Source organism: Vulpes vulpes, chromosome 12 (genome assembly GCF_048418805.1).
Source record: "Vulpes vulpes isolate BD-2025 chromosome 12, VulVul3, whole genome shotgun sequence".
Lineage (NCBI taxonomy): Eukaryota > Metazoa > Chordata > Mammalia > Carnivora > Canidae > Vulpes > Vulpes vulpes.
In genome coordinates this window covers 141,349,917-141,375,875 of record NC_132791.1, presented here as the reverse complement: position 1 = coordinate 141,375,875, position 25,959 = coordinate 141,349,917, and the positions used below count along the sequence as shown (strand labels likewise).

Below are 25,959 nucleotides of genomic sequence, written 5' to 3'. Positions count from 1 at the left end.
CATTTTTAATAACAGTTTGATATTTTTCTTTAAATCAAGGTCTCTCAGTCTTGGCACTGTTGATGTTTTAGGCCAGACAATCCTTTGGCATGGGGGCTGTCCTGTACATTGTAGGATTTTAGCTGAATCATTGGCATTCACCCACTAAATGCCATTGCACTCTCCTGGTTGAGACAATCAAAAATGTCTCCAGACATTGACAGATGTCCTCCACCAGGGAAGAGAGGGGAAGGATTGCTCCTGGTTGAGAACCACTGCCTTGAATATACAAATACATGTCTCGAAACTTTACAAGAATAGAATCATGCATTGATATGCAATGAGTGTTTCCAGTTGATAATATTGTGTTCATCCTTCTGTGAATACATGTACAGCTATTTTATTGTTTGTAGCTCCTGCATGGATTTTCACTGTAGGCATAAGCAATACTTTATCTAGCGGCCTAATTTTTTTTAAGATTTTATTTAAGAGAGAGCACAAGCAAGGGAGCGGCAGAGGCGAGGGAGAAGCAGACTCCTCGCTGAGTAGAAAGCCTAACGCAGGGCTCTATCCCAGGACCCTGGAATCATGACCCTGAGTCTAAGGCAGACTCCCAACCAATTCAGCCATACAGGTGCCCCACTAGTGGTCTACTGATGGACCTTACAGGTACTTGCAACTTTCTGAGTTCCTCAGGGCTCTTTGTTATAGACCACTGAATCTATTCCAGTTGTTTTAAACAGAAAGGATTTATTCGGTAAGGGTAGACCTCTCAAAGAATTGTTAGGAGGTTTTTTTTTTTTCAAGATTTTATTTATTTATTCAAGAGAGACACAGAGAGAGGCAGAGACACAGGCAGAGGGAGAAGCAGGCTCCCCACAAGGAACCTGATGCAGGACTTGATTCCAGAACCCTGGGATCACGACCTAAGCCGAAGGCAGACGCTCAACCGCTGAGCCACCCAGATGCCCCTGAATTGTTAGGAGTATTAAAGAAATATACTTGGGATGCCTGGGTGGCTCAGCGGTTGAGCATCTGCCTTCGGCTCAGGGCCTGATCCCAGGATTTGGGATCAAGTCCTGCATCAGGCTCCCTGCGAGGAGCCTGCTTCTCCCTCTGCCTGTGTCTCTGCCTCTCTTTCTCTATGTCTCTCATGAATAAATAAATCTCTTTTTTAAAAAATGAAGAAATATACGCTAGGTGGGGTGCCTGGATGGCTCCATCAGTTAAGTGTCCAACTCTGATCTCATGGGTTGTGAGATTGGCCCTGCATCAGGCTCCATGCTCAGTGGGGAGTCTGCTAGAGATTCTCTCTCTCTCTTTCTTTCTTTCTTTCTTTCTCTCTCTCTCTCTCTCTCTCTCTCTCTCTCTCTTCCCCTCTATTCCTTCCTCTGCTCACTCTCTCTCTAAAATAATAAGTAAATAAATCTTGGGCAGCCTGGGTGGCTCAGCGGTTTGGTGCTGCCTTCGGCCCAGGGCATGATCCTGGAGACCCAGGATCGAGTCCAACGTCGGGCTCCCTACATAGGGCCTGCTTCTCCCTCTGCCTGTGTCTCTGCCTCCCTTTCTCTCTGTGTGTGTGTGTCTCTCATGAGTAAATTAATAAAATTTAAAATGAATAAATAAATCTTTAAAGAGAGAGAGAGAAACCTTTGCTAGGCTGGAATTCTAGGGATAATGGCCAGAGTCTTCATATCAGAACTGGCCCACTAAGGAGGTGGCCTTGGTGGTCAGGAAGATGCAAAATCGGGAACCTGCTACCAGAGTTGTTGGCTCCACTCCTGTTAAAGAAAAAAAAAAAGCACCTCTCCTGTAGTCTGGACTAGCCAAGTGGATGTCCCAACTTTGCCTCTTTCTCCAGGTGACTCAGTTCTGAGTCCATTTTGTGCAAGTGCCTGTGATTGACAGAACCTAAATCACATCCTGGTTCTGAATGCTAGCTGCAGGGGTGTCTTGCAAATGCACCTTTCCACTTTCTAGCTCTTAGAGTGGGTTAGAAAATTGTTGATTAAAGCAATCCATAACACCTATCATATCACCCACTCTTACAAATAATACCATGAGGGCATCAGCAAAGTGGGGGAGTAAGTAAATCTAAGACTCCTTCCCTCCACAAAAGCAACAGATAAGGTGGCAAAAACTGTCAGAACCAGCCTTTTCATAACACTGGAATCTAGTCAAAAACTTGGAACAAGCAGGGAAACACACAACGAAGGGAGGAAGAAGCTATAGTTTCCATGCAAGAGCTCTGCCATTTTGACCCCCCACCCCATACCATCCTCTGTTTCCCAGCTCAGCGATAGCCTTACAGATGGTGACCAGCATTCCTTGTGCAGCTTGCTAGTACCACAGACCTTGTTCTCAGGGACCTGTGGTGATGTATTTTGACCCGTCTGATGGTTCCCTAAAGGATATATATAGTATACATATATTTATATGGCTCAAGGGCTTACCTTTGTTTTGCTGGCATAGGAGTTTTCCCTGGGCTTCTCAGGCAGCATTTTTCAAGAACACTTAAAAGCACAGGTATTGACTGTGTGTCTGCCTTAGGCTTAGGTCATGATCCCAGGGTCCTGGAATCGAGTCTCACATTGAGCTCCCTGCTAAGTGGAGAATCTGCTTGTCGTCTCTTCCTCTGCCCGCCCCCCCATGCTGGCTCTCTCTCTCTCTCTCTCAAATAGATAAAGTCTTTTTAAAAATAATAATACTCAAAATGCCAACTTTAAACAGAAAATTGCAGGTAGGCAGAGAAACAAGAAAGTTTGGCCCATTCATAAGAAAAAAAAATAGGAACTGTCCCTGAGGCAGCCCAGACATTGGACCTACTTGAAGCCTACTGCCATAAATGCGCCCAAAATGTTCAAAGTGAGAATATCAACACAGAGATGCAAAGTGTGAAAAAGGAACCAATGAGAAATTCTGGAGCCCAGAAGTATTATAATCGAAATGAAGAATATGACAAGTCATGTCACAGATGTGAAGAAATCGCAGCCCTCCTACACTGCTGGTGGGAATGTCTAGTGGTTGTAGCCTCTGTGGAATAGTTTGGCATCCCTAGTAAGTCAAACATAGATTCACCATATGAAGTAGCAATTCCACTCCTGCGTATATACACAAAAGAATTAAAAATAAGTGTTGAAACATGAATGTTTACAGCAGCACCATCCAATAGCCAAAAGGTGGGAAGAGCTGGAATTGTAACTACTGGATGGATGAATGGATAAAGAAAATGTGTCTATCCATACAGTGAACTATTATCCAGCTAAAAAGTTGAATGAAGTACAACACACATGTACCTTAAAAACATTATATTAAGTGAAAGAAGGCAAATGGAAAATGTCACATCTTATGTGATTCCATTTATACAAAACACAGAAACTGAAAAGATTTGTGTTCGTCAGGGGCTGAGGGTCAGGGGGCATAGGGAGTGGCTACTTAGCAGGTACAGGGTTTCCTGTTAGTGTGATGAAAATGTCTGGCACTGGAGTAGCAACAGTTGTAAAACATGGTGAATGGACTAGAAGCCACTAAGTTGTACACTTCATAGTAGTTTCAGGGGTGACCTTTGTGTTACATGAATTTTACCTCAATAAAATAAAAGTAGTGTCATGGTGATGAATATCATTTAGCACACCTTTTCTAGACTTGCATTAGATTTTTGTAAAATAAATTCCTGGGAAGTAAAATTCTTTAATGAAAGGGTACATTACACTTTGGATTTTGATATACGTTATCAAATTGCTCTCCTGCATGGTAATTCAAGTTTATAATCCTTTAACAATGTCCACGAGTGCCTGTTTCCTCTTGCCTTCTCCTCTATTGGATATGGATACTCATCTTTCCCTATCCAAGAGGAGAAATGGCATCCCTTATAAATCGTTCATTACAGGTGCAAGTTGAGCACCTTTCATTAGTTTGTTAGCCATTTATGTATTTCTTCTGTGAAATACTAGTACACTTGCTTTGCTTGCTTTTCTATTCACATGTTTATTGTTTTTCCTCAAAATATATAAGAGCTCTTTTTGTTTTATTTCAGTCAGAGTTTATATGTGCCCATAATGGAAGATCTAAGTCTCAGCCTGCTTGGGCTGCTGTAATACCACGAACTTGAAGGACCTAAACAACAAACATTGATTTTTGCATGGCTCTGGAAGTGGTGAGGGAGAGGGTGCTCCCTGAGCTCTTACTAAAAGGACACTAATCTCCTTTTAAGCAGGATCCACGCCCAGTGTGAAGCCCCAGTAGAGGGCTTGATCTCGTGACCCTGACATCACAACCTGAGCTGAAATCAAGAGTCAGACGTTTAACTGACTGAGCCACCCAGGTGCCCCTCACCTTTTTTGATCTTCTGTGTCCTGGGCCCTATTCCTTTTTTCCTTATTTTTCCCCTTTCTTGTTTTGGTTCCTCCAGTATCTTTCTGAGCAAGGGTTTATGGATGATAAAATTTTATGACCTTGCAAAAGAAAATGTATGACCTTGTATCTTTATTTTACTCTGACAAATGGTAGTTTAATTGGGCATAAAAATTTAGGTCATAGGGACACCTGGGTGGCTCTGCAGTTGAGCATCTCCCTTCAGCTCAGGGTGTGATCCCGGAGTCCCAGGATCAAGTCCCACATTGGGCTCCTTGCATAGAGCCTGCTTCTCCCTCTGCCTGTGTCTCTGCCTCTCTCTCTTTGTCTCTCATGAATAAATAAATAAAATCTTTTTTAAAAAGTTTAGGTCATAAAATTTTGTTCATAATTTTGTGGGCATTGTTCCATTGTCTTCTAGTTTCCAGTGTTGCAGTGAGAACAAATAATTCTAATTCTTCATGTGTGATCTTTTTTTTTTTTTTTTTCTCCTCTCCAGAAACTTGTAGGAGCTTCTGGTTGTCCTCAACTTTCTAACATTTTAGGGTGATATACCTTAATGTGGATGCTTCTTTTTTTTTTTTCCTATCACGTTGGGTACTCCTTATACTCTTTCAGTAACATAATTCATGTACTTATTTTCTTGAATTTTTTTTTTGCTAATTTCTTCCTTTCTGTTTTCTTTTTCTGGTACTCCTCCTGGCCTGATCTCCTAATTATCTCTTTTCACTTTTCTTCCATTTCTTTGTTTCACAGTTTACTGAGAGACTTCCTTGATATTCTAAAATCTCTTAAATGTTTCGTTTCTGTTATCATATTTTTTCACATCATTCAGCCTTTAAAATCTCTAACTGTATGGGGATCCCTGGGTGGCACAGCGGTTCAGCGCCTGCCTTTGGCCCAGGGCACGATCCTGGAGACCCGGGATCGAATCCCACGTCGGGCTCCCGGTGCATAGAGCCTGCTTCTCCCTCTGCCTATGTCTCTGCCTCTCTTTCTCTCTCTCTCTCTCTGTGACTATCATAAATTAAAAATAAATAAAATAAAATAAAATAAAATCTCTAACTGTAAAAATAAATAAATAAAATAAAATCTCTAACAGTGGTAAAATATATATAAAATAAAGTTTACCATCTTGGGATGCCTGGGTGGCTCAGCAGTTGAATGTCTGCCTCCAACTCGGGATGTGGTCCCGGGATCTGGGATTGAGTCCATAGGGCTCCCTGTGGGGAGCCTGTTTCTCCCTCTGCCTATGTCTCTGCCTCTCTGTCTTTCTAATGAATAAATAAATCTTTTTTAAAAATTTACCATCTTAACCATTTTTAAGTGTCCAGTTCAGTATTACGTATATTCACAGTGTTACACAGTCAGTCTCAAATCTTCCTAAACTGAAACTGTATACGTTAAACAGTAACTCCCCATCCCCTTGCCCTCAGCACTGGCAGCCACCCTTCTTTCTATCTCTATGGTTTTGATGGCTCTTGTACCTCATATAAGTGGAAAAATGACTTTTCACTCGGAAGAATGTCCTCAAGGTTCATCCATGTGGTAGGTAGCATGTGTCAGGAATCTCCTTCGTTTCTTTTTGGGTTTTTTTTTTTTTTTAAGATTTCTGTTATCTATTCATGAGAGACACAGAAAGAGAGGCAGAGACACAGGCAAAGGGAGGAGAAGCAGGCTCCACACAAGGAGCCCGATGCAGGATTCAATCCTAGGAATCTGGGATCATGCCCTGGGCCGAAGGCAGGCACTCAACTGCTAAGCCACACAGGTGTCCCAATCTCCTTCCTTTCTAAGGCTGAATAATATTCCATTGTATCTATCCACTATCATATATGTACATCCGAGGAAATATTTTTCAGACCCTGAATTTTTTATAGCATTTCTGGTTTTGTTTTGCATATGGGATATCTTCTACTAATCTTGCCCAGAACAATAGCTTGCTTTTATCCCCAGATCTTCTCTCTGCCTAAATTCTTTCTTCCAGATTTCCTTTGTTTTGTTCTATTGCTTAATCTCTGTGTGCTAGAGACTTTATCAGAAAAATAGTGGCCCTTGACTATTGCTCTCATATAAGTCTGGGACTCTACAAAGCTGATTGGCTGCTCCTGGCTTCTGTGTGAGTCTTATAAATGTGGTCCTCACTGTAGAGTACTATACCTGTGCCATGTCCTTGATGGACTCTTGGTGTCTTGTGTCTTCAGGTCTGCCCTGTTGAGCTGGTCAAATTCCCCAGAGAAGGACCTTCCAGTCTCCTGGCTGAGGACACCAGCCTGGCAGTCAGGTTTTAAGGGAGCAGACCAGAGAAGAACACAGGGGGTAGGAGGGTCTATTAACTATCTGGGTACCCTGCAAAGTCCTCTTGATTCCCCTCTTTTCAGGGCATCACTGTTGCCTCACTATGAAATGTCATTTTTGTATTTTTCTATTAACCTTAAAAATAAAATAGTCATTTTAGCAGCAAAAATGGGTTTATTCAGAAATAATATAGAATTGCAATTTGGACAAACAAGCTATGGCAAAACCACAGACAAGTAAAAAAAAAAAAAAAAACAAGAGAAGAACATTATTTTATGGAGAAAAAGGGAGAAGTTGGGAGGAGTTATTTTGAATAAAAGTCTATTGGAGAAAAAGCAAGAGTTCAGGGTGACCATAGTTTCCTTCTCATTGGCTGTGTTGCAGGGATAGTCAGTGTTTTGTAGGAGATGCTGTTTCCATCTTTCCCTGCTGGGGCCTGTAATGGGTGATTCTTGGCGGTTGAGGATTCTTCTGTTGTCTGTAATCGACAACTTTTCCTACAACTGATACTGAGTGGTATATTAATTTTAATATATAAATTTTATTATTTATTAATTTTCACAACTGTTTGCTGATAAATGCTCTCTTAACTAAAGGAAGCTTGCTTCTGTTTTGACTTTACTGAGAATTTGAAAATTTGTTTTTAAATCCAGAAATAAATAAGAATCATGCTCAATACCCACCCTGTCTAGAGACCCCATATTCCTCCCCAGGCTACAGTTGACTCAAATGACCTTGCAGACAGATTTCCAAACTAGTCCTGTTTTTAACCACCTTCATTCTTACTTCCCAAAGTACCTCACACCACCCATTTCCTGAGCCTCTGGGAAATTTGCACTAAAATCAGGTTGGATCTTTGCTCATCCCCACTGCTGGCTTGGGATTTAGTTTTGTTAGGTCTGTTATGTTAGTTACTTCTGGTCTATCTGCATTTCAGGTGCCAGAATTTTGTTTCCTTTCCTCTTTCCTTTTTTGCTTGTCAGTTAACACCTGGGGGCGGGGGGGAGCAATCTCTTTTTTTCTATGGTCTTAGTGAGGCTTCAAGAGGGAATGAAAGTAAAAAAAAAAAAAAAAAAAAAAAAAAAAAAAAAAAAAAAGAGGGAATGAAAGTAAGTCCATGTGTTCAATCTGCTTTACTTACCTACAAGTCTCAGAGCTCTTTATACATTAAAATATTAGCCTTTATCTATCACAGGGGCTCTAGATCATCTTTTTAAAATATTTAAATCTTCTTTTGCATTTATGTTTATTTTACTATGTAGAACTATAACTTTTTTCTTTAGGTGAATGGCCATTTGTTTTACCATCATTTATTTAGAAGTCTCTGTTTGAGTACCCTGGTAGACACAGGCATAAACAGGAATTTAGTAGGTGTCTGATGTTCTGGTCTTCCACTGACTCATGGTCTGGTTCTCTGCCACACACTACTCCTGTGCAGAAAAATGAGAAAGTTCCGTCCAATATGCTGTACCACAGGAGGAGCTTCTGTTAGCTGTCATCGTGACAAACTACAAGTTTTCCATCTCAATGTTTTTCATTAATTGCTTTTATTTGCTGATTTTCTAGAGTCGTTGAGGCAAACTATTGCAAATAATTATTTTTTTCCTTTCTTTCCGATGTTTATTGTACTTTTTTTAATTGCATTCATGAAAGTCCAGAAAATGTTGAACACTACTGTTGATTTTGGATATTCTTGTCTTGTTTTCCATTCACAGTAGCATCACACCTTTAAATATATTTTTGTGTTGTTTCCTAGTAAATACTCTCTCAGCTAAAGGAAGCTTATTTACTGAGATTTTTTTTTTTAATCTGGAAATAGGTAAGTATTGTATCAAATTCCTTTTTGACATTTGTTGAACAATGCATAAGGGGTTTTCTCTTTCAACCCACTTATGTAATTAACATAAATATATTATACTGTATAACAGATTTTTTCATAGGGATACATTCTTATATTCCTGGGTTAGAAATCCCAATTTAGTCACAGGACATGATGTATATCTAATCCGGTATATTACTCTTGGGGGAAAATTGCTACTTAATTATGGTCATTCTTTAATATGAAGCATATTTTTATACTCTGTTAGTTAATAAAGGGACATTTGGCTTGTTATTGTTACATGGCTTAGGTATAAATGAATTTTTGTGTTAATATTACCTGGTTTTTTGTTAAGATGTCAGCAAGCACTGAAACCCTGTATCATTTGTACACAATCCAAATGCAATTAGGTATTTTTCTGCCTTCTCCAGTAGGGTTGGTGACAATTTTTAGCCAGAAGGAACATATTATACTCTGGGATATAGGACAGATCCACAAGACTCTGATGCTCCTTCTAACAAATGAGAACCCAAAGTGTTCTGAAATTTTGTTGGGTTGAAGTTGAGAAACCCCTCATTTAGAAGTTGCAATTCTCATGTTCCCCAGAAGTGGAGGCTTAAATTTTTCTTAGAACTGAATGTTCTTTTCCTTTGATCAAACTCCTCTGCACAGACCTTTTAGTTGCATGTAAAGCAGGCCCCTCCACTTGTTCTCAAGGGAATCTTGTGAATGGCCCAGAGCTGCCATCTGTGGGTGGTGGAGGGTGTCCTTTACTATGTGGCCAGTTGATTTGTGGAATTCTGAGTGAGGTGTATTAAAATCTCTTACTCTGATTGTAGTTTTTGTCAAAATCTTTGGTTTCTAAGTTTTTACATAAGATATTTTGATACCAGACTTAAGGGTTCATAACTCTTATACGTTCTTAATATGTTTACCTTTTACTTCAGTTAAACCTTCTGACCTGGAAGTTTTCCTTTTTTATGCTAATATCCTCTTCCCCTTTCTGCTTAACTTCTATTTGCATGGTATATTTTTATAATTCCTTTGTTCTTCATCTTTCTTATTCACACACTTTAAGTATATTTCTTACAGTTTAGCTTTATCTATGATCCAAAAATTCCTCTAATAGAGAAATTTAGCTCATTCACATTTTCTTGTGGCTTATTAGTGTGTATTTACTCTTATTCTTGTTATCTTCTTTTCAGGATGCTTTTCTTACTAGATTTCTTTTTCCTGATTTCCAGTCACCTAACCATGAACACATTGTAAGGCATGTGGATTGAAAAGATGAGAAAGGCCTAAGAATCTTAGTAGCATATTCTGATAATTATATGAAAACTAAAGCTAAAATCAGTTCTATTCAAATTTGAGTAGAATAAACAGACTTTTTCCCCTCAAAATCAAAGCTTTCCGATGCAGGGCTAGAAAAGTCAGTTGAATTAATGAGGAATGGGCCAGTGAGCCCCAGTGGGGTTGGACATCAGAGAAAGGGCCCAGCTGCCTTTGCCCCACACACTTTCTGAATAATACCAAGGAGGGGCCAGGCAGACAGGTCACTAGCCCTGTGAACCATCCAGAGCCAGTGTTGTGCCCAGATTTAAAGACCCAGTAGACCAGCGGGGAGGATAGGCCAGACAGCAACCTGGAAGGGTTCTGGTGATAAAGCGGAGGTGAAGACAGAAGGGTCAGACATGTCCCTGCCTGACAGTGTCAGACTTCTGGTCACACAAGCACCAGCTGGGGCTGAGTCCTTCTGCAAGACAGGGTGCAGAGCCCCCAAGGCACCAAAGTTCCACCAGGCACAAAACAGTGGCAGCATCACAGCCCAGCAGAACTACCAAACAGTGATTTTAAAGGAACCACAGGAAACTTTTCACTCAAATTGGGGAAGTTACCTAACAGCTTGCTAAGTGGAACAGGATATTCTTGAAAGTACTCTTAATTACATGGGAGGATTCATCGTTGTTGAATGAAATCCACTTAGCTGCTTTTATCGGTGTTTGTGGGCAGATGGGCAGGGATCTGTCCCTTCTGCTCTGTTGTCGTTCCTGTCATCCTTGATCTCTTTTTTTCTTTTTATTGTGGTAAAATAGACAGAATGTGAAATTCACCATTTTAACCATTTTTAAGCATATAGCTCCATGGCGTTAGCACACTCGTGTCGTTGTGCTGCTATTAACATCATACATCCACAGAACTTTTTCATCTTCCCAGTGGAATCTCTGTCTAAGAACCAATCCCCCAGCCCCTCGTAAGCTCAGTTCTGCTTCCTACCTCCATGCATTTGGCTCCTAGAGGTGCCTCACAGAGGTGGAATTATCCAGCATTCGTTCTTTCGGGTCAGGTTTATTTCTCCTTACATAATGTCCTCAAGCTTCATCCATGTTGTAGCATGTGACATCCATCCATCTTCCTCCTGGATGAATTCACAGGAGGGACGCTGCTGCCATGCTTCCGACAAGCTTCTGCTACGCTTCCTCTGGGGGGACCCTTGCCACCATGTCTTGAAAGCCTTTCAGGTCTCCATAGCTGACAGAATTAGACTCGTATCTGTAGCCTGTGTGGGAGGTCAGCCTTTTCTGTATACCTGTTTTGTTTCTTCTCCCTTTTCTCAGAAGTATGGAATGTAGTCCACACCCCAATCCCCCATATCACCAGCACCTACCAGAAACAGAGAAAGTCAGTCTTCCTTGTCACTAAGGAAAAGGAAAGTATTTTGGTCACCAAGAATTTGGGCTCTAGAGCTCTGTAAGTCAGAAAAGTCTGTTGAAGAACTAGAGGTGGATGGTAACAGCCTGGGGGAGGGTTCAAGTAGAAGCTGGGCATGGAGTAGAGGCTTGGAGGGAGAGCAGAGATCCACAGGCCCCTAAGGGAGTGGCCGCTGCTCAGAGACCTGGCTGCAAGTGCACAGGACAGCCCCAAAACCCAAGTGTAGGGCTCAGCTCAGCAACTCTGCAGGCTGAGAGACCCACATCCTGCCTGTTCCAACCTGCTGAATTCCTTTCTGTTTTTTAAAGATTTTACTTGAGAGAGAGAGGGTGTGGCACACACACAAGTCGGGGGATGGGCAGAGGGACAAGCAGACTCCCTGCTGAGCAGGGAACCTGCCTTGGAGCTCCATCCTAGGACCTTGAGAACATGACCTGAACCAAAGTCAGACACTTAACCACCCAGGCACCCCAACCTGCTGAATGCCTACAAAATGCAGAAGATGAGGTGGGCTCTTAGAAACAGCATCAGATTCCAGTTAAGGGCTCTTGATTTGAGTTAGTTGAGTCTTCTGGTTTTACAGGATCATTTGAGGGAAACATCTGCGTTCAAACATTGCCAGTGCACACATTTTTTATATGTATAGAATGTTAGATGTCCTGCCAGCTTCAGGAAGTAAAAGCATGGTTTTCCAAATAAAATGTTGTAAGAACGTTTCCTCCTGCTGTGGACTGAGGTTGATTTAAAGTGCCTTTGTCCTATCCTCCCTGTGGATCCTTTGTCCTGCCAGAGGACCTCCATAGATCAAATATGCCAGCAACTGGTATTGTAGCCAACACCATCCAATACCAAAAGCCATTATCTTGCCGTCATTAAGAGAGACGAGGCCTTAATGTCTGCTGCTGTTCCCTCTCGATCCCCCAGGACAGCATATAAGTCTATTTAGATAATAACAGTCCCAAGTGAATCTGCACTGAGTATTTTTTTCCGTTCTCTTATTCATGAAATGTTCATCTGGGAAAAAGAAATAGTCTAGCTCCAGAAGCTTATGATTTTAGAGACTGAATTCAGTCTTTCTGGGAGTGAGAGGTTTAGCTAGGATTGAAGATTGTCTCGTATAAGTTAAACTTGGTCATGGAACAAAATTCCTTAGAACAAATTGCTTAGTTCTTACGTATTATTTTCTTAGTAGGCACATCCAAAAATATAGAAATGCTGTTTCCCCTTAAAAAAAAAAAGTTTTCCTTACTAAAAATACTCTTATTTGGAGTGGTAGAGAGAGCATCGGGGTGGACAAGATCACGTTACTTTCTGAAACTTTGTGGACACTTTTATGAATGTGGAGGGAGGTTATCACATGTCACGACATGGGAGGAGTAAAAGCGAGAAGAACCTCTCTGAGGGCAGCTTGGCAGAATCTGTCATAATTTATTCCTTATGTGTACAGTATGACAACAAAAGACTGGAGGCGACTTAAAGAGACTGTGATATCGGGGTGCCCGGGCGGCTCAGTGGTTGAGCATCCACCTTTGGCTCAGGGCCTGATCCTAGAGACCTGGGATCGAGTACCACATCGGGCTCCCTGCAAGGAGCCTGCTTCTCCCTTTGCCTGTGTCTCTGCCTCTCTGTGTGTCTCTCATGAATAAATAAGATCTTTAAAAAAAAGAGAGAGAGAGCATCCATCCATATGATGGACTCCTCCAGAAAGAGAATGGAGAGTTAATGGTAATGAAAATTGAGCTCTTTATTGAAGAGTCACCATATAGCTGACATTTTTATAAGGGCTTCCTATGTTATTTTTGCATTTACTCTTGACTGCAATCCTCTAGGGTATCTATTCCACAGCCATTTTAAGGATATAGAAACTAAGACACAAAAAAGTTTAGTAATTGCTCACAGTCATACAGCTAGTACGTGACAGGGCTTCTGGCTTCAGAAGCCAATCTCTTGATCTCTACACTATCATTGTTTCTCCATGTGTAGTGAAAGAACCTCTCTAGATCTCAGTAAGCGGGAAGAAATCAGAGTACAGAACGTGCCAACATTTGCATAAAAGAGGGGAATATATATGCACGTTTGTGTAAGTGCAGCACTGTGCTGTCCAGTAAAACTTTCTGCGATGGTGAGAATGCTCTAGAGCTGTACTGTCCAGAACATGAGCCACTAGCCATTTGTGGGGCTTGAGCACTTGAATGGTGGCTAATGTGACTGAGAAACTGAATGATAAGCTTTATTCAATTTTAACTAACTTAGCCACATGTGGCTAGTGGCTGTTGTATTGGATAGTGCAGGATAGGATATACATGCAAAGGTGCAAGGGAAGCTGGTAAGAGATCATTTAACCTTATAGTTTTCAAATTCTACCTTAGCAAAACCTTCTGCAGAAAACTTTAGTTGGAAGAGCAGGTCCCATAGCTGATCATTTCAAAACCACTGGTATAATCTAACGGGTTCATTTGAAAGATGAGGAAACTGAAAACCTGGGTGGCTCAGTCAGTTAAGCACCTGCCTTTGTCTCAGGTCATGATCCTGGGGTTCTGGGATCAAGCCCCACGTTGGGCTTCCAGCTCCTGGGGAGCCTACTTCTCCCTGTCCCTCTCCCTCTCTGATCTCTCTCACTCTCACTCACTCTCTCTCAAATAAAATCTTTTTTAAAAAAGCAACAGTAGGAATAGGATCAAAAGAGGAGATAAGTTCCAAGGAACCCAACCCCCAAAGTGATTTCCTTGAGGAACAAAAGGTTGGTTTCCATTCTCCCCTTTGCAACAGTTGTAAAAGAAGTAAATAAAGTAGGATGCTCTAAGTTCTGTATAGCTATGTAACTACCCCAAAACTTAGTGGATTACAGTGTTCATTTTGTTCACATGTCTAGAGTTTAGGCCTGTCTCCTTTCTGTTCTACCATGTCTGAAGCCTCCATTGTCTAGAGGCTGGAATAGTTGTGGGCTGGCCAGTTTCTCTCCAGAAGACCTCTCTGCACTTGGCTTGGCCTGGGCTTCGACACACCTCAGGAGCCTCAGAGAGAGTGTTCCAAGAGTACTTAGTAGAAGTTCAAAGCTTCTTGTGATGTACCCTGCAAGTCCCAAATGTCACTTCCTCCACATTCAAGCAAGTTATTAAGGCCAGCCCAGATTCAAGAAGAGGAGAGTTAAATTCCGCCTCTCAGCTGGAAGATTTTAGAGAATCTGTAGCTGCCTTAGATCTGTCACATAAGGAAAAAAAATTAAGGTCTCTAGCAAGTTCTTAATTGCATCTTCCCTCCCTCATCTACAGCCAAGTCTTTAGTCTTCTTCGATATTTTTTGGGGAAAAAACACAAAACCAATTTTTTCAGATCTGTTTAGCCTAAAAACATAAGGGCTCATATTCATTACCTTGAAATTGACATTGGCCTATTTTGTCTGTAAGTGATGTAATTAATATTTTTAATAACATTGTTTTTCTCAGTTATAAAAGTAATACATGGTCATTGAAGAAAAATTGGAAAACACAAAAAAGAAAATGAAGAGGGACACCTAGGTGGCTCAGCAGTTAAGCATCTGCCTTTGACTCGGGGTATGATGCTGGAGTCCCAGGATCAAGTCCCACATCGGGCTCCCTGCATGGAGCCTGCTTCTCCCTCTGCCTATGTCTCTGCCTCTCTCTCTCTCTCTCTCTCATGAATAAATAAAAGAAAAAAGAAAAACAAAATGAAGAATTAAGTTAAAATGTCATCTCACTTAAGTTTGGTTTCCTGTTTGTGGCCTGTTGAGGTCTTTTTTGGATTTTGACTCTATTCATTTGTTATTCTCTGTCCCTTCTAGACTATCTCAAAGTCAGTGAAAATGGAGACAAGTATAGGACCAGTCCCCTAGATTGACATTTATGTACTGAAAAACATCAAGTATTTAGAACAAATTACATAAAGCAGACCCATAGAAACCTAAAACATCAGCGTCTTCCCATGAGCTTCACAGGAATGCCTACAGATTAGAAAACTGAGTTTAGATAAGGGTTTTTTTGTTTGTTTTTAATTATGGACTGCTTCATGAATTTGCGTGTTATCCTTGCACAGGTACCATGCTAATCCTCTCTCGTTCCAATTTTGGTATATGTGCAGCCAAAGCAAGCACTATAGATTATTTTTCATAAACATTTTTCAAAACCAGAACAAGTTTGCTTAGCTTAATTGATAGAAACTAGGATATTTCCAGTTCCCCATTCTGAACAATGATGGTGTGGCAAACATTCCTGTGGGTGTCTTTGGGGAAACGCATGACTATTTTCCCTAGAATAGATACCTACAGGGGATCCCTGGGTGGCACAGTGGTTTGGCGCCTGCCTTTGGCCCAGGGCGCAATCCTGGAGGCCCGGGATCGAGTCCCACGTTGGGCTCCCGGTGCATGGAGCCTGCTTCTCCCTCTGCCTGTGTCTCTGCCTCTCTCTCTCTCTCTGTGTGACTATCATAAATAAATTTTTTTTAAAAATGTTTAGAATAGATACCTACATGTGAAATTACTTAGTCAAATCATATTTTTATTTTTTAAAAATACGTTTCTTGTTGCCTTCCTAAAAGCCAATGCCAATTTATATTCCCATCAGCCAAAGTAAGAATACCCATTTTGGGGTTCCTGGGTGGCTCAGCCAGTTAAGCATCTGATTCTTGATTTCAGCTCAGGTTATGACCTCAGAGTTGTGAGATCGAGCCCAGCATTGGGCTCCCTGCTAGATGTGGAAGCTGCTTAATATTCTGTCTCTCCCTCTTCCCCACCCCTCTCTCATTCTCTCTCTCCTCTAAAAAAACCAGAAATGCCCATTTCCCAAATCTTCATTAACTGTGAATTAAAAATCTTTTTAACTTTTACCAATTTGATGAGTGAAAATAGTTTACTATTTTATTTTTTGATGAGACTCAAATGTTTCAAATGTTTCTGACCCTGTTTCCACTTCACTGCATTACTGATTCATTCCTCGGCCAATTTTTCCTTGACTTGTTATCTCATATGTATTATAAGAATATATTCCAGATATTAGTAGTTTGATATATATATATAGATAGATAGATAGATAGATAGATAGATAGATCCTTTAATTTTGTTATACAGAAACAATTTTATGTAATCAGTTTCTCAATCCTTTTTTAAATGCTTTTTCTGTTTTGTGCCTTACATGGCTTTCTTTCCCTCAAGAGTATAAACCTATTTATTTAGATTCTAATAATGTCTAATTTTGGCTTTTAAATTTAGCTGTCTGGAGCTTATCTCTAGACAACTAATATCCAAGAGGAGGGAAACTCATGAGGAGACCCCCATGGTCAACATTGGGAACAGTTCCTATGTCAGAGTGTAGAGAGCTGCAGTGGCAACTGAGCATGGAATGCCATGGAGCCTCATGAGGGAGGCAGCCATCAGTGGCAGCTGAGACAGCAGCATTCTAGAATATGGGGCATCAGAAAGGAAAAAGCTATGCAGAGAAGGGGCCCAGATAGTTTGTGTGCAAATCACCCTGTGTATGCAACCTCAGGCTATGCTGTCCGTGTGTAGGGCTGGACTACTGGAGGTTTACCAGATAGTCTGAGATGGGAACAGAGATATTATTATTTTGGGGGGGGAGGGGAACAGAGATATTAAAATTGAATGTGTAGACATCTACCCAATCCAAGGAATGAACCCTAAACCCATGTGCGAGGAAGGAAGTGTAGGCTGCATTTGTTGAGATTTCACAAGAACCCACTTGCATGTACATATGTTCTATACTGTGTTTCACCAAATCTTCAAAATAACCTTGGTTCTCCCAGGGCGCTTTTCCTGTACGTGCTGAACTCCAGTGAGAAATTAATTTTTCTTTCGTCCTCTATGATCTGTACACTGTTACACCCCTCCCCCTCCCAAAACAGTCTAATTTTACAGCTGTGACTATAAAGACATATCAAAAAAGAGTCTCAGAGAAGTCCCAGGAATGAGGATATTTAGGTCATGGTGTGCCCAAGACATCTAGTTCCTGTAGCTGTGAACAGACTGCATTTTCTTTTAAATATTTAAGTTAAATATTTAATTTTAATATTTAATTTAAATATCTTTTAAATATTATAGTTGTCACATAATATTATGTTAGTTTCAGATGCATGATTCAACATTTATTTTATATGTATTACTAAATGCTCACCATTTAAGTGTGTTACCATTTGTCACCATACAAAGTCATTATAATATTATTGACTATATTCCCTATGCTGTACTTTTCATCCCTGTGATGTATTTATTTTATAACTGGAAGTTTTTACCTCTTTTTTTTTTTTAAGATTTTATTTATTTGAGAGAGAGCGCAAGCACAAGTGAGGGGAGGGGCAGAGGGAGAGGGAGAAGCAAACTCCCCACTGAGCAGGGAGCCCGATTCAGGGCTCAATCCCTGAGGACCCTGAGATCATGACCTGAACCGAAGACAGATGCTTAACTGACTGAGCCACCCAGGTGCCCCAGAAAGTTGCACCTCTTGATCCTCTTTACCTATTTTGCCCATCACCCCACCCCTTCCCCAGTGGCAACCACCAGCTTATTCTCTATATTTATGAGTCTGTTTCTGGTTTCTTGTTTGTTTGTTCATACATTTGTTTTTTTATTCCATGTGTAAGTGAAATTATATGGTACATGTCTTTGTCTGTCTGACTTATTTCACTTAGCATACTAGGTTCTTATATGTCACAAACAGCAAGATTTCATTCTTTTTATGGCTGAGTAATATTTGTGTGTGTGTGTGTGTGTGTGTGTGTGTGTGTGTGTGTGTGTGTGTGTGACATCTTCTTTACCCATTGGACATGTAGGTTGCTTCCATATCTTGGTTATTGTAAATAATACTGCAATAAGCATAGGAGTACATACGTATTTGCAGATTGGTGTTTTTATTTTCTTTGGGTAAATACCCAGAAGTGGAATTACTGGATCATAGGGTATTTCTATTCTTAATTCTTTGAGGGACCTCCCCACTGTTTTGATTTTTTTTTTTTTAAGATTTTATTTATTCATGAGACACAGAGAAAGAGGCAGAGACACAGGCAGAGGGAGAAGCAGGCTCCTCACAGGGAATCCAATGTGAGACTCGATCCCCAGACCAGGATCACACCCTAAGCCAAAGGCAGACGCTCAACCACCAAGCCACCCAGGCATCCCCCACTGTTTTTTATAGTGGCTGCACCAATTTACATTCCCACCAACAGTGCATGAGCATTCCCTTTTCTCCGCATCCTTACCAATGCTTACTTCTTGTTCCTTTGATACTAGCCATTCTGACTGGTATGAGGGGATCGTCTCACTGGGTTTTGATATGCATTTCCCTGATGATGAGTGATGTTGAGCATCTTTTCATGTATCTGTCAGCTGTCTGTATGTTTTCATATCTTTTTGAGAAAAATGCCTATTCACATCCTCTGTCCATTTTTTATTTTATTTTATTTTTTTATTTGAGAGAGAGAAAGTGAGTAAGAAAATACAAATCAGGGAGAGGGGCAGAGAGAAAGGGAAAAGCAGTCTCCATCTCAGGACCCTGAGATCATGACTCAAACCAGAGGCAAACCCTTAACCCACTAAGCTACCCAGGTACCCCCTCTGCCCATTTTTTAATTGGATTGCTTGTTTTTTATTTGTTTTTTTTGTTGTCGAGTTGTATGAGTTCTTTATATACTTTGGATGTTACCCCTTATCATATACATTATTTGCAAATACCTTCTCCCATTCAGCAGGTTACCTTTTCATTTTGTTGATGGTTTCCTTCACTGTGCAAAAACTTTTTAGTTTGATGTAATCCCAATAGTTTATTTTTGCTTTTGTTGCCCTTGCCAAAGGAGACAGATCCAAAAAAAATATTGCTGAGTCTGATGTTGAAGAATTTACTGCCTGTTTTCTTTTAGGAGTTTTATGGTTTTGAGTCTTTTATTTAGATCTTTAATCCACTTTGAGTTTATTGTTATGTGTGGTGTAAGCAAGCAATCCAGTTTCATTCTTTTTTTTTTTTTTTAAGATTTTATTTATTTATTCATGAGAGACACAGAGAGGGAGGGAGAAACATAGGCAGAGGGAGAAGCAGGCTGTGGGGAGCCCAATGCGGGACTTGATCCCAGGACCCTGGGATCATGACCTGAGCCAAAGGCAGACACTCAACCACTGAGCCACCCAGGTGCCCCCAGTTTCATTCTTTTGCATAAGGCTGTCCAGTTTTCTCAACACGATTTATTGAATTTTTTTCATCATTGTATAGTCTCACCTCCTTTGTTGTAAAATAATTAAGCATAATGTGTGGGTTTGTTTCTGGGCTCTTTATTCAGTTCCATTGATCTATGTCTATTTTTGTGGCAGTACCATACTGTTTTGATTGCTACAGCTTTGTAGTATATCTTGAAACTTGGGATTGTCATATCTCCAAATTTGTTCTTCCTTCTTAAGATTATTTTGGCTCTTCAGGGTCTCGTGTGGTTCCATACAAATTTTAGGATTATGTGTCCTAGCTCCGTGAAAAATACTATTGGTATGTTCGTAGGGACTGCATTGTATCTGTAGATTGTTTTGGCTGGTATGAGCATTTTAACAATATCAATTCTTCCAATCTATGAGCATGATTTTCATTTCCTTTTATTTTCATCTTCAGTCACTTTTATCAATGTCTTACAGTTTTTAGGATATAGGTTTCTCAGTTCTTTGGTTAAACTTATTCCTAGATATTTTATTCATTTGATGCAATTATAAATAGGATTGTTTTCTTAATTTCTCTTTCTGCTAGTTCATTATTAGTATATAGAAATGCAACAGATTTCTGTATATTAATTCTGTATTCTGTGACTTTAAAGAATTCATTTATCAGTTCTAATAGTTTTTTGGTGGAGTCTTTCAGGTTTTCTATAAATAGCATCATGTCATCTGCAAATAGTGAGTTTTACTTCTTCCTTACCAATTTGGATGCCTTTTATTTCTTTCTCTTGTCTGATTGCTGTGGCTAGGACTTCTAGTACTCTTTTGAATAAAAGTGGTGAGAGTGGACATCCTGTTCCTGATCTTAGAGGAAAAGAGTTCAGCTTTTTACCATTTAGTATAATTTTAGCTGTGGATTTGTCATATACGGCTTTTGTTATGTTGAGGTGTATTTCCTCTGAGCCCACTTTGTTGAGAGTTTTTTATTGTGAATGAATATTGAATTTTGTCAAATATTTTTCTGCATTTATTGAGATGATATGATTTTTACCCTGCAATTTTGTTAAGGTGATGCATCATATTGATTGTTTTGCAAATATTGAAACTTCTTTGCATCCCTGGAATAAATCCCACTTGATTGTGGTGAATGATCCTTTTAAAGAATGCTAAATTTGGTTTGGTAATATATTTTTTTAGCATTTATTTTTGAAGTATAGTTGACATGCAATGTTATATTAGTTTCAGGTGTACCACATAGTGATTCAGCAATTCTGCACATTATACAGTGCTCACCACAATAACTGTAGTTACCATCTGTCACCATACAATGTTATTGCAGTATTATTGACTATATTCCTTATACTGTACTTTACATTTCTGGCACTTCCTTATTTTATAATTGGAAGTTTAAACCTCCTAATGCCCTTTACCAATTCTGCCCATCCCTTCACACTCTCTCCTCTGGCAACCACCAGTTCATTCTCTGTGTTTAGGAGTCTCTTTCTATTTCATTGTCATTTGTTGTGCTTTTTAGATTCCACATACATGTGAAATCATATGATATTTGTCTTTTTCTGGGTTTGCTAATATTTTGTTAAGGATTTTCACATCTATGTTTAGCAGGGATATTGGCTTATAATTTTCTTTTTTTATAGTATCTTCCTCTGGTTTGGGTATCAAGGTAATACAGATCTCATGAAATGAATTTGGAAGCATTCCTTCCTCTTCAAATTTTTGTCATAGTTTGGGAAGGATAGGTATAGGTATAGGTATTAACTCTTACTTAAATGTTTCATAGAATTTACTTGTGAAGCCATCCTGTCCTGACCTTTTGTTTGATGGTAGTTTTGTTTGCTTGTTTGTTTGTTTGTTTGTTTGTTTTTTAACCAATCCAGTTTCATTACTAGTAGTCAATCTGTTCAGATTTTCTATTTCTTCCTGACTCCATTTTGGAAAATTTTATGTTTCAAGGAATTTTTCTTTTAGATTGCCCATCTTGTGGGTACATAATTTTTCATAGTAGTTTCTTATGATTCTTTGTGTTTCTGTGGGATTGGTTGTAATTTCTCTTTCATTTCTGATTTTATTCCTCTTTCTTCTTGATGCATCTGGCTAAAGGTTTATCGATTTTGTTTATCTTTTCAAAGAACTAGCTCTTAGTTCATTGATCTTTTCTATTTTTCCAAGTCTTTATTTCCTCTCTGATCTTTATTTCTTTCCTTCCACTAACTTTGGGCTTTCTTTGTTCTTCTTTATCTAGTTTCTAATAGGCATAAGATTATATTATTTGAAATTTTTCTTATTTCTTGAAATAGTCTCATATTGCTATAAACTTGCCTGTTGGAACTGCTTTTGCTGTATCCCAAAGATTTTGAACAAATGCAAATTTGTTCAGGTATTTTTAAATTTTCTCTGATTTCTTCATTGCCCTGTTGGTGGTTTCTTAACTTTTCTCATCTGTTTCATTTCTTTTCATTTCTTTTCTTTTTCTTTTTGTTTGTTTGTTTGTTTGTTTGTTTCATTCCTTTTCTTTTCTTTTTTTTTCTGCTCAATTTGGATGATTTTTACTATTCTGTATCCAGATCATGAGCACCCTCCTGTTGTGACTAGGCCTCAACTGCTCTGGACCCACTGGCCCAAGCACAGCTGGCCCAAGCACAGCTGGCCAAGAGCTCCCCCCCGCCCCGCAAAAGCTGCAGACATGCTAGTGGGAGAGCTGCCCCCCTGCCCTGGAGCAGGAGTCACTTGGAAGGTACACGAGTCGCAGCTGGGACTGCCCACCAGGTGTTGGCAGGGTATGAGCCACTTTGGAGAGGGATACCTGCCAGAGTGAGTGGATTGGCTGTGTAGGTCTGCAGGGGGAATGCTGGGCTGGGCAAGCAGCGCTGGCAAAGTAGATGGACAGTATCAGAACTGCTGCTGATACAGCAGATGGCTGCTCCCCGTCTAGGGCCAGCTAGGCTGAAGGAGGGCAAGAAAAATAGCACCTGCCAGCACTTCCATTATCAGAGAAAGCTTCTACAGGTCCCTGCTCCTCCAGCACACATTCTAAAATTAGTCAGTAAATCTCATTCCAGTATAACCCAGGTGCTTTCCAAACTGCTTCCTCTGTTCTGGGTCTGAAATCCAATGATACTGCACACTGACCCTTTAGGAGCAGAATCTCCATTTCTTTTTTTTTTTTTTTTTTAATTTTTATTTATTTATGATAGTCACAGAGAGAGAGAGAGAGAGAGAGAGAGAGGCAGAGACATAGAGGGAGAAGCAGGCTCCATGCACCAGGAGCCCGATGTGGGATTCAATCCCAAGTCTCCAGGATCGCACCCTGGGCCAAAGGCAGGCGCCAAACCGCTGCGCCACCCAGGGATCCCAAGAATCTCCATTTCCTATTGCCCTTGGACTCTCCCAGATTTAAGTCCCAACTGATTTTCAAAACCAGACGTTATAGGGGGTTCATCTTACCAGGGTGTTTGGAGGAGGGGTACCTGAAGCGGGCCTTAATCCTCAAAGAGGACTTGTATACCTGTGACATTGCTCCTACCTGTAGGTCACCACACTAGGGGGTTTGGTTCCCTACCATGTCTCTGCCCCTGCTACCCTACTACATGTGGCTTTTCCTTTCATCTTTAGCTGTGGAAGAGCTGCTCTGTTGGTTTTCAGGTGGTTTTTATAGTGAGCTGCTCTGGGTGTAGTTGTAGCCTTGGTGGGAGGAGGTGGACTCAGGGTTCTTCTTCTCTCCCATCTTCCCTAGACCCCCAAAAACTGCATTTTCTCATCAGTCTCCTATCTTCCTCCCAGAAGATTTGGGATTTATTCTTTTTAACTTTTTCTAGACTTTTGAGTTTAGTGCCCACAGAGTCAACCCATTCACAGAAAGCTAATGTCGGAACCTAGAGATCCTTGGAAAAGATGCATGGTGGGAATGGGGCCAGACAGCTATAGAATCCAGTTGTGGTCTCCGTAGTATTGAGCATGGGACCCATTCCAGCATGTGCTCTGCAGCTTCTCTCCAGCGCTGATGTTTTCACCAAACCCTGCTGTTTCCAGGCAACAAAAGGCAAATGAAATGAGCCTTCTAGAAGCAAGTGCTGTGGATCGCTGGCTTTTGCTTTGCTTTTGTCCCCCCCCTGTTATTTACGAGTGCTATCTCCACATTCACCCCGTAGAACTTTGTCTACAGTCTCAGCCACTCAAGGGAATATTCCTGGATATTCACTAGTTAGTTGAGCTTCTCATGTAAAAACCCTTCAGTGTATTCACTTTTCTCAAATGACTTTTGCTGCACTGAGGACAAAATTTTATATCTTACACAGTTGTCTTCTAAGCGTTCATAGTAACTTAACCTGTTTTGGAGGTGCTTGGAATGTTACCATATATATACATATGTATATCTGATACCATATACCATACACACACACACACACACACACACACACACATACACGCATGTATCTCTGAGACTTCCTTTCCCCAGAATTATTTTCCACTCAGAAATATCTCCAAGGTATTTATATCCCAGAGAAAGTTAAAGATAATTTGCAATGTGTAATTACCATTTCCCTTAGGGAAATAATCAGCAAGAAGTTCCTTTTTGTTGTTGCTCTGCTTTTCCCCCTCAGTAAATCTTATAGTACATAAAATTGAAAAAGTTCACTCTATTTTTAGCAGCCACAATTCAGTCCCTTAAGATGACCAGTCTGTCTTTTCTGCTTTCCTCCTTCCCTTCCTCTCATCTTCCCTCCCCTCACCCCTCCCTTTCTTCCTGAGATAGAACGTACACACGCACAGTTCTGTGAAATTTCACAATGCAAAGGTACCCATGCAGTTAGCATCCAGGTTTAGAAACACAGCATTGCCAGCCCTCCCAAATCCTCTGTCTGTTCCCTGCCTGTTACTAGCTTCCAGTTAAGGGTAGCATTTATCCTAGTCAGTTACCCACAAGCTCAGCAAGGGTCACCTACCCCCCATCCAAGGCCCAGCCAATCCAGATCAACCCTAATCAAAAATAAAGCTTTTCACCCCTGTTTAGGGGTTGGACCTAGAATTAGTCTTTACCTGGTTCCTGATATTCCTGAGAATGACCAACTAGCCATGCCTAAGAAATTGTTTTCTTTCTGCCCATTACCCAGTGTGTTGGCACAGTCCACATAATTACTTCCTACCATGACTACCTCGTTCTCCCTCTCTGGTTGCTACAGCAATACTGTGTCTTAGCCCATCTCCCTGAGACCCACACATCTGCCTTACTGCCCACCATGTGAAAAACGAGCATTGTCAAAGTGTGGCACCCCACATCAGCTAACTCCTCATTCACCAAGATATATCATTACAGCTCACAAAAATATATCTCAGTGAGCAATGAACCACTTTTGTAATAATGATAGCAACAAAGCAACCATTGAGATTTGTATAGTTCTTTGCATGATTTTACATGAGGTATTGTAAACATATGCATGTTTCTAGATGTTCAGCCAGCTATGAGCTGTGTTGAGTTGGGAACTGTTGGTACTTTCGTTGTTCAAATGAAATTACAATTTCAAGTGACACTCAGGGAAGAAGAATTGAGGTGGTTCCACTTCACCCGAAGACGGGTAAAGTTTTTACTTGATGGCATCATGTTCTTAGAAGGAGTATATGGCTACAGATTGTAGCTGGTCGTCCTTCATCTCTGCCAGTGTGAGAACAACTCAAGAGTCTTAAACATGACGGATGTGCGTTACATGAAAGAGAAGCATTTCCTGACCTGGATGTTGGATTTGATCACCTGCCTAGAATTGGAATCTCCATAATTCTATATATATGTTTTTAAAGATAGGCTACTACTCCTATTTCTAGTATAGTGTTGGTGTGGATGCTGAAGTGCCAGGGCCTGCTTTACAATGTGCCTCCCATTTCCGGAGAGGCCTGCGAGCTGCTGTCTATCCAGAAGCATCTGGGCTGTCTGAGCTCTCCTGACGTTGTGAGTGTTTAGATGGATTTTTTTCAACCCTGACTTTGATCTCACCAGATTTTAGTCTCAATCTGTCACTCATTTATACTTGTAGATCAAAAACTGCTCCTCTGTGGCACTCTGTTAACTGAAAGGCAGGGCACTTTGTTATGTGAGACAGATGGCATTGTCACCCCTTTGGGTCTGGTCTGTTCTGCCTCTCAGAATGTTCCTGAAGATTGTGCAGATGAAGAAAAATGACATTTGGTATCATTAAAAAAAATGGTACAAGAAATAAGTGTATAAAATGTTTCAACATTTTTGGAAATGAAAGATTTACCAAATCTTAAAAACTTTAGGTATAAAAGTAAATTTGTGAAAGAAGGAAGGCAGAGAAGGAGGGAGAAAGAAAAGAAAGAAAAAAGAAGGAAGGAAGCACAGCAAACAGGACACGTGCTTTGCTGTTGCACAGAAATGCAGTTTGCTCCTGACTCTGGCCCCAGCGAGATTTCTCTCTGCTCTGGCTTCCTCATCTATGAGATGGGTATAATGCTACTTATGATATACAGTCATTCTGAGAATTAAATGAGGAAATGCCCAGCAACAGGCACATCGAGGACACTCTACTAATGTCACTGCCCTCCCTACGCCCATTCTTAGAGCTTTATATGTAATAGGCACCGCATCTCGTTTTAGCGCCTGAGACTTTTGAGTGAAC

General features: G+C 40.5%; 1 protein-coding gene and 1 non-coding gene across 7 annotated transcripts in view; one reads left to right on the top strand and one right to left on the bottom strand.

Moving 5' to 3' along the window:
• Positions 1-25,959, top strand: part of SPECC1 (sperm antigen with calponin homology and coiled-coil domains 1) — a 279,082-nt gene that overhangs the window by 230,259 nt on the left and 22,864 nt on the right. The window lies entirely within an intron of this gene.
• LOC112925024 (U6 spliceosomal RNA) lies at positions 15,166-15,268 on the bottom strand. The gene has a single exon (XR_003236000.2). It is a non-coding gene; the product is annotated as a U6 spliceosomal RNA (small nuclear RNA).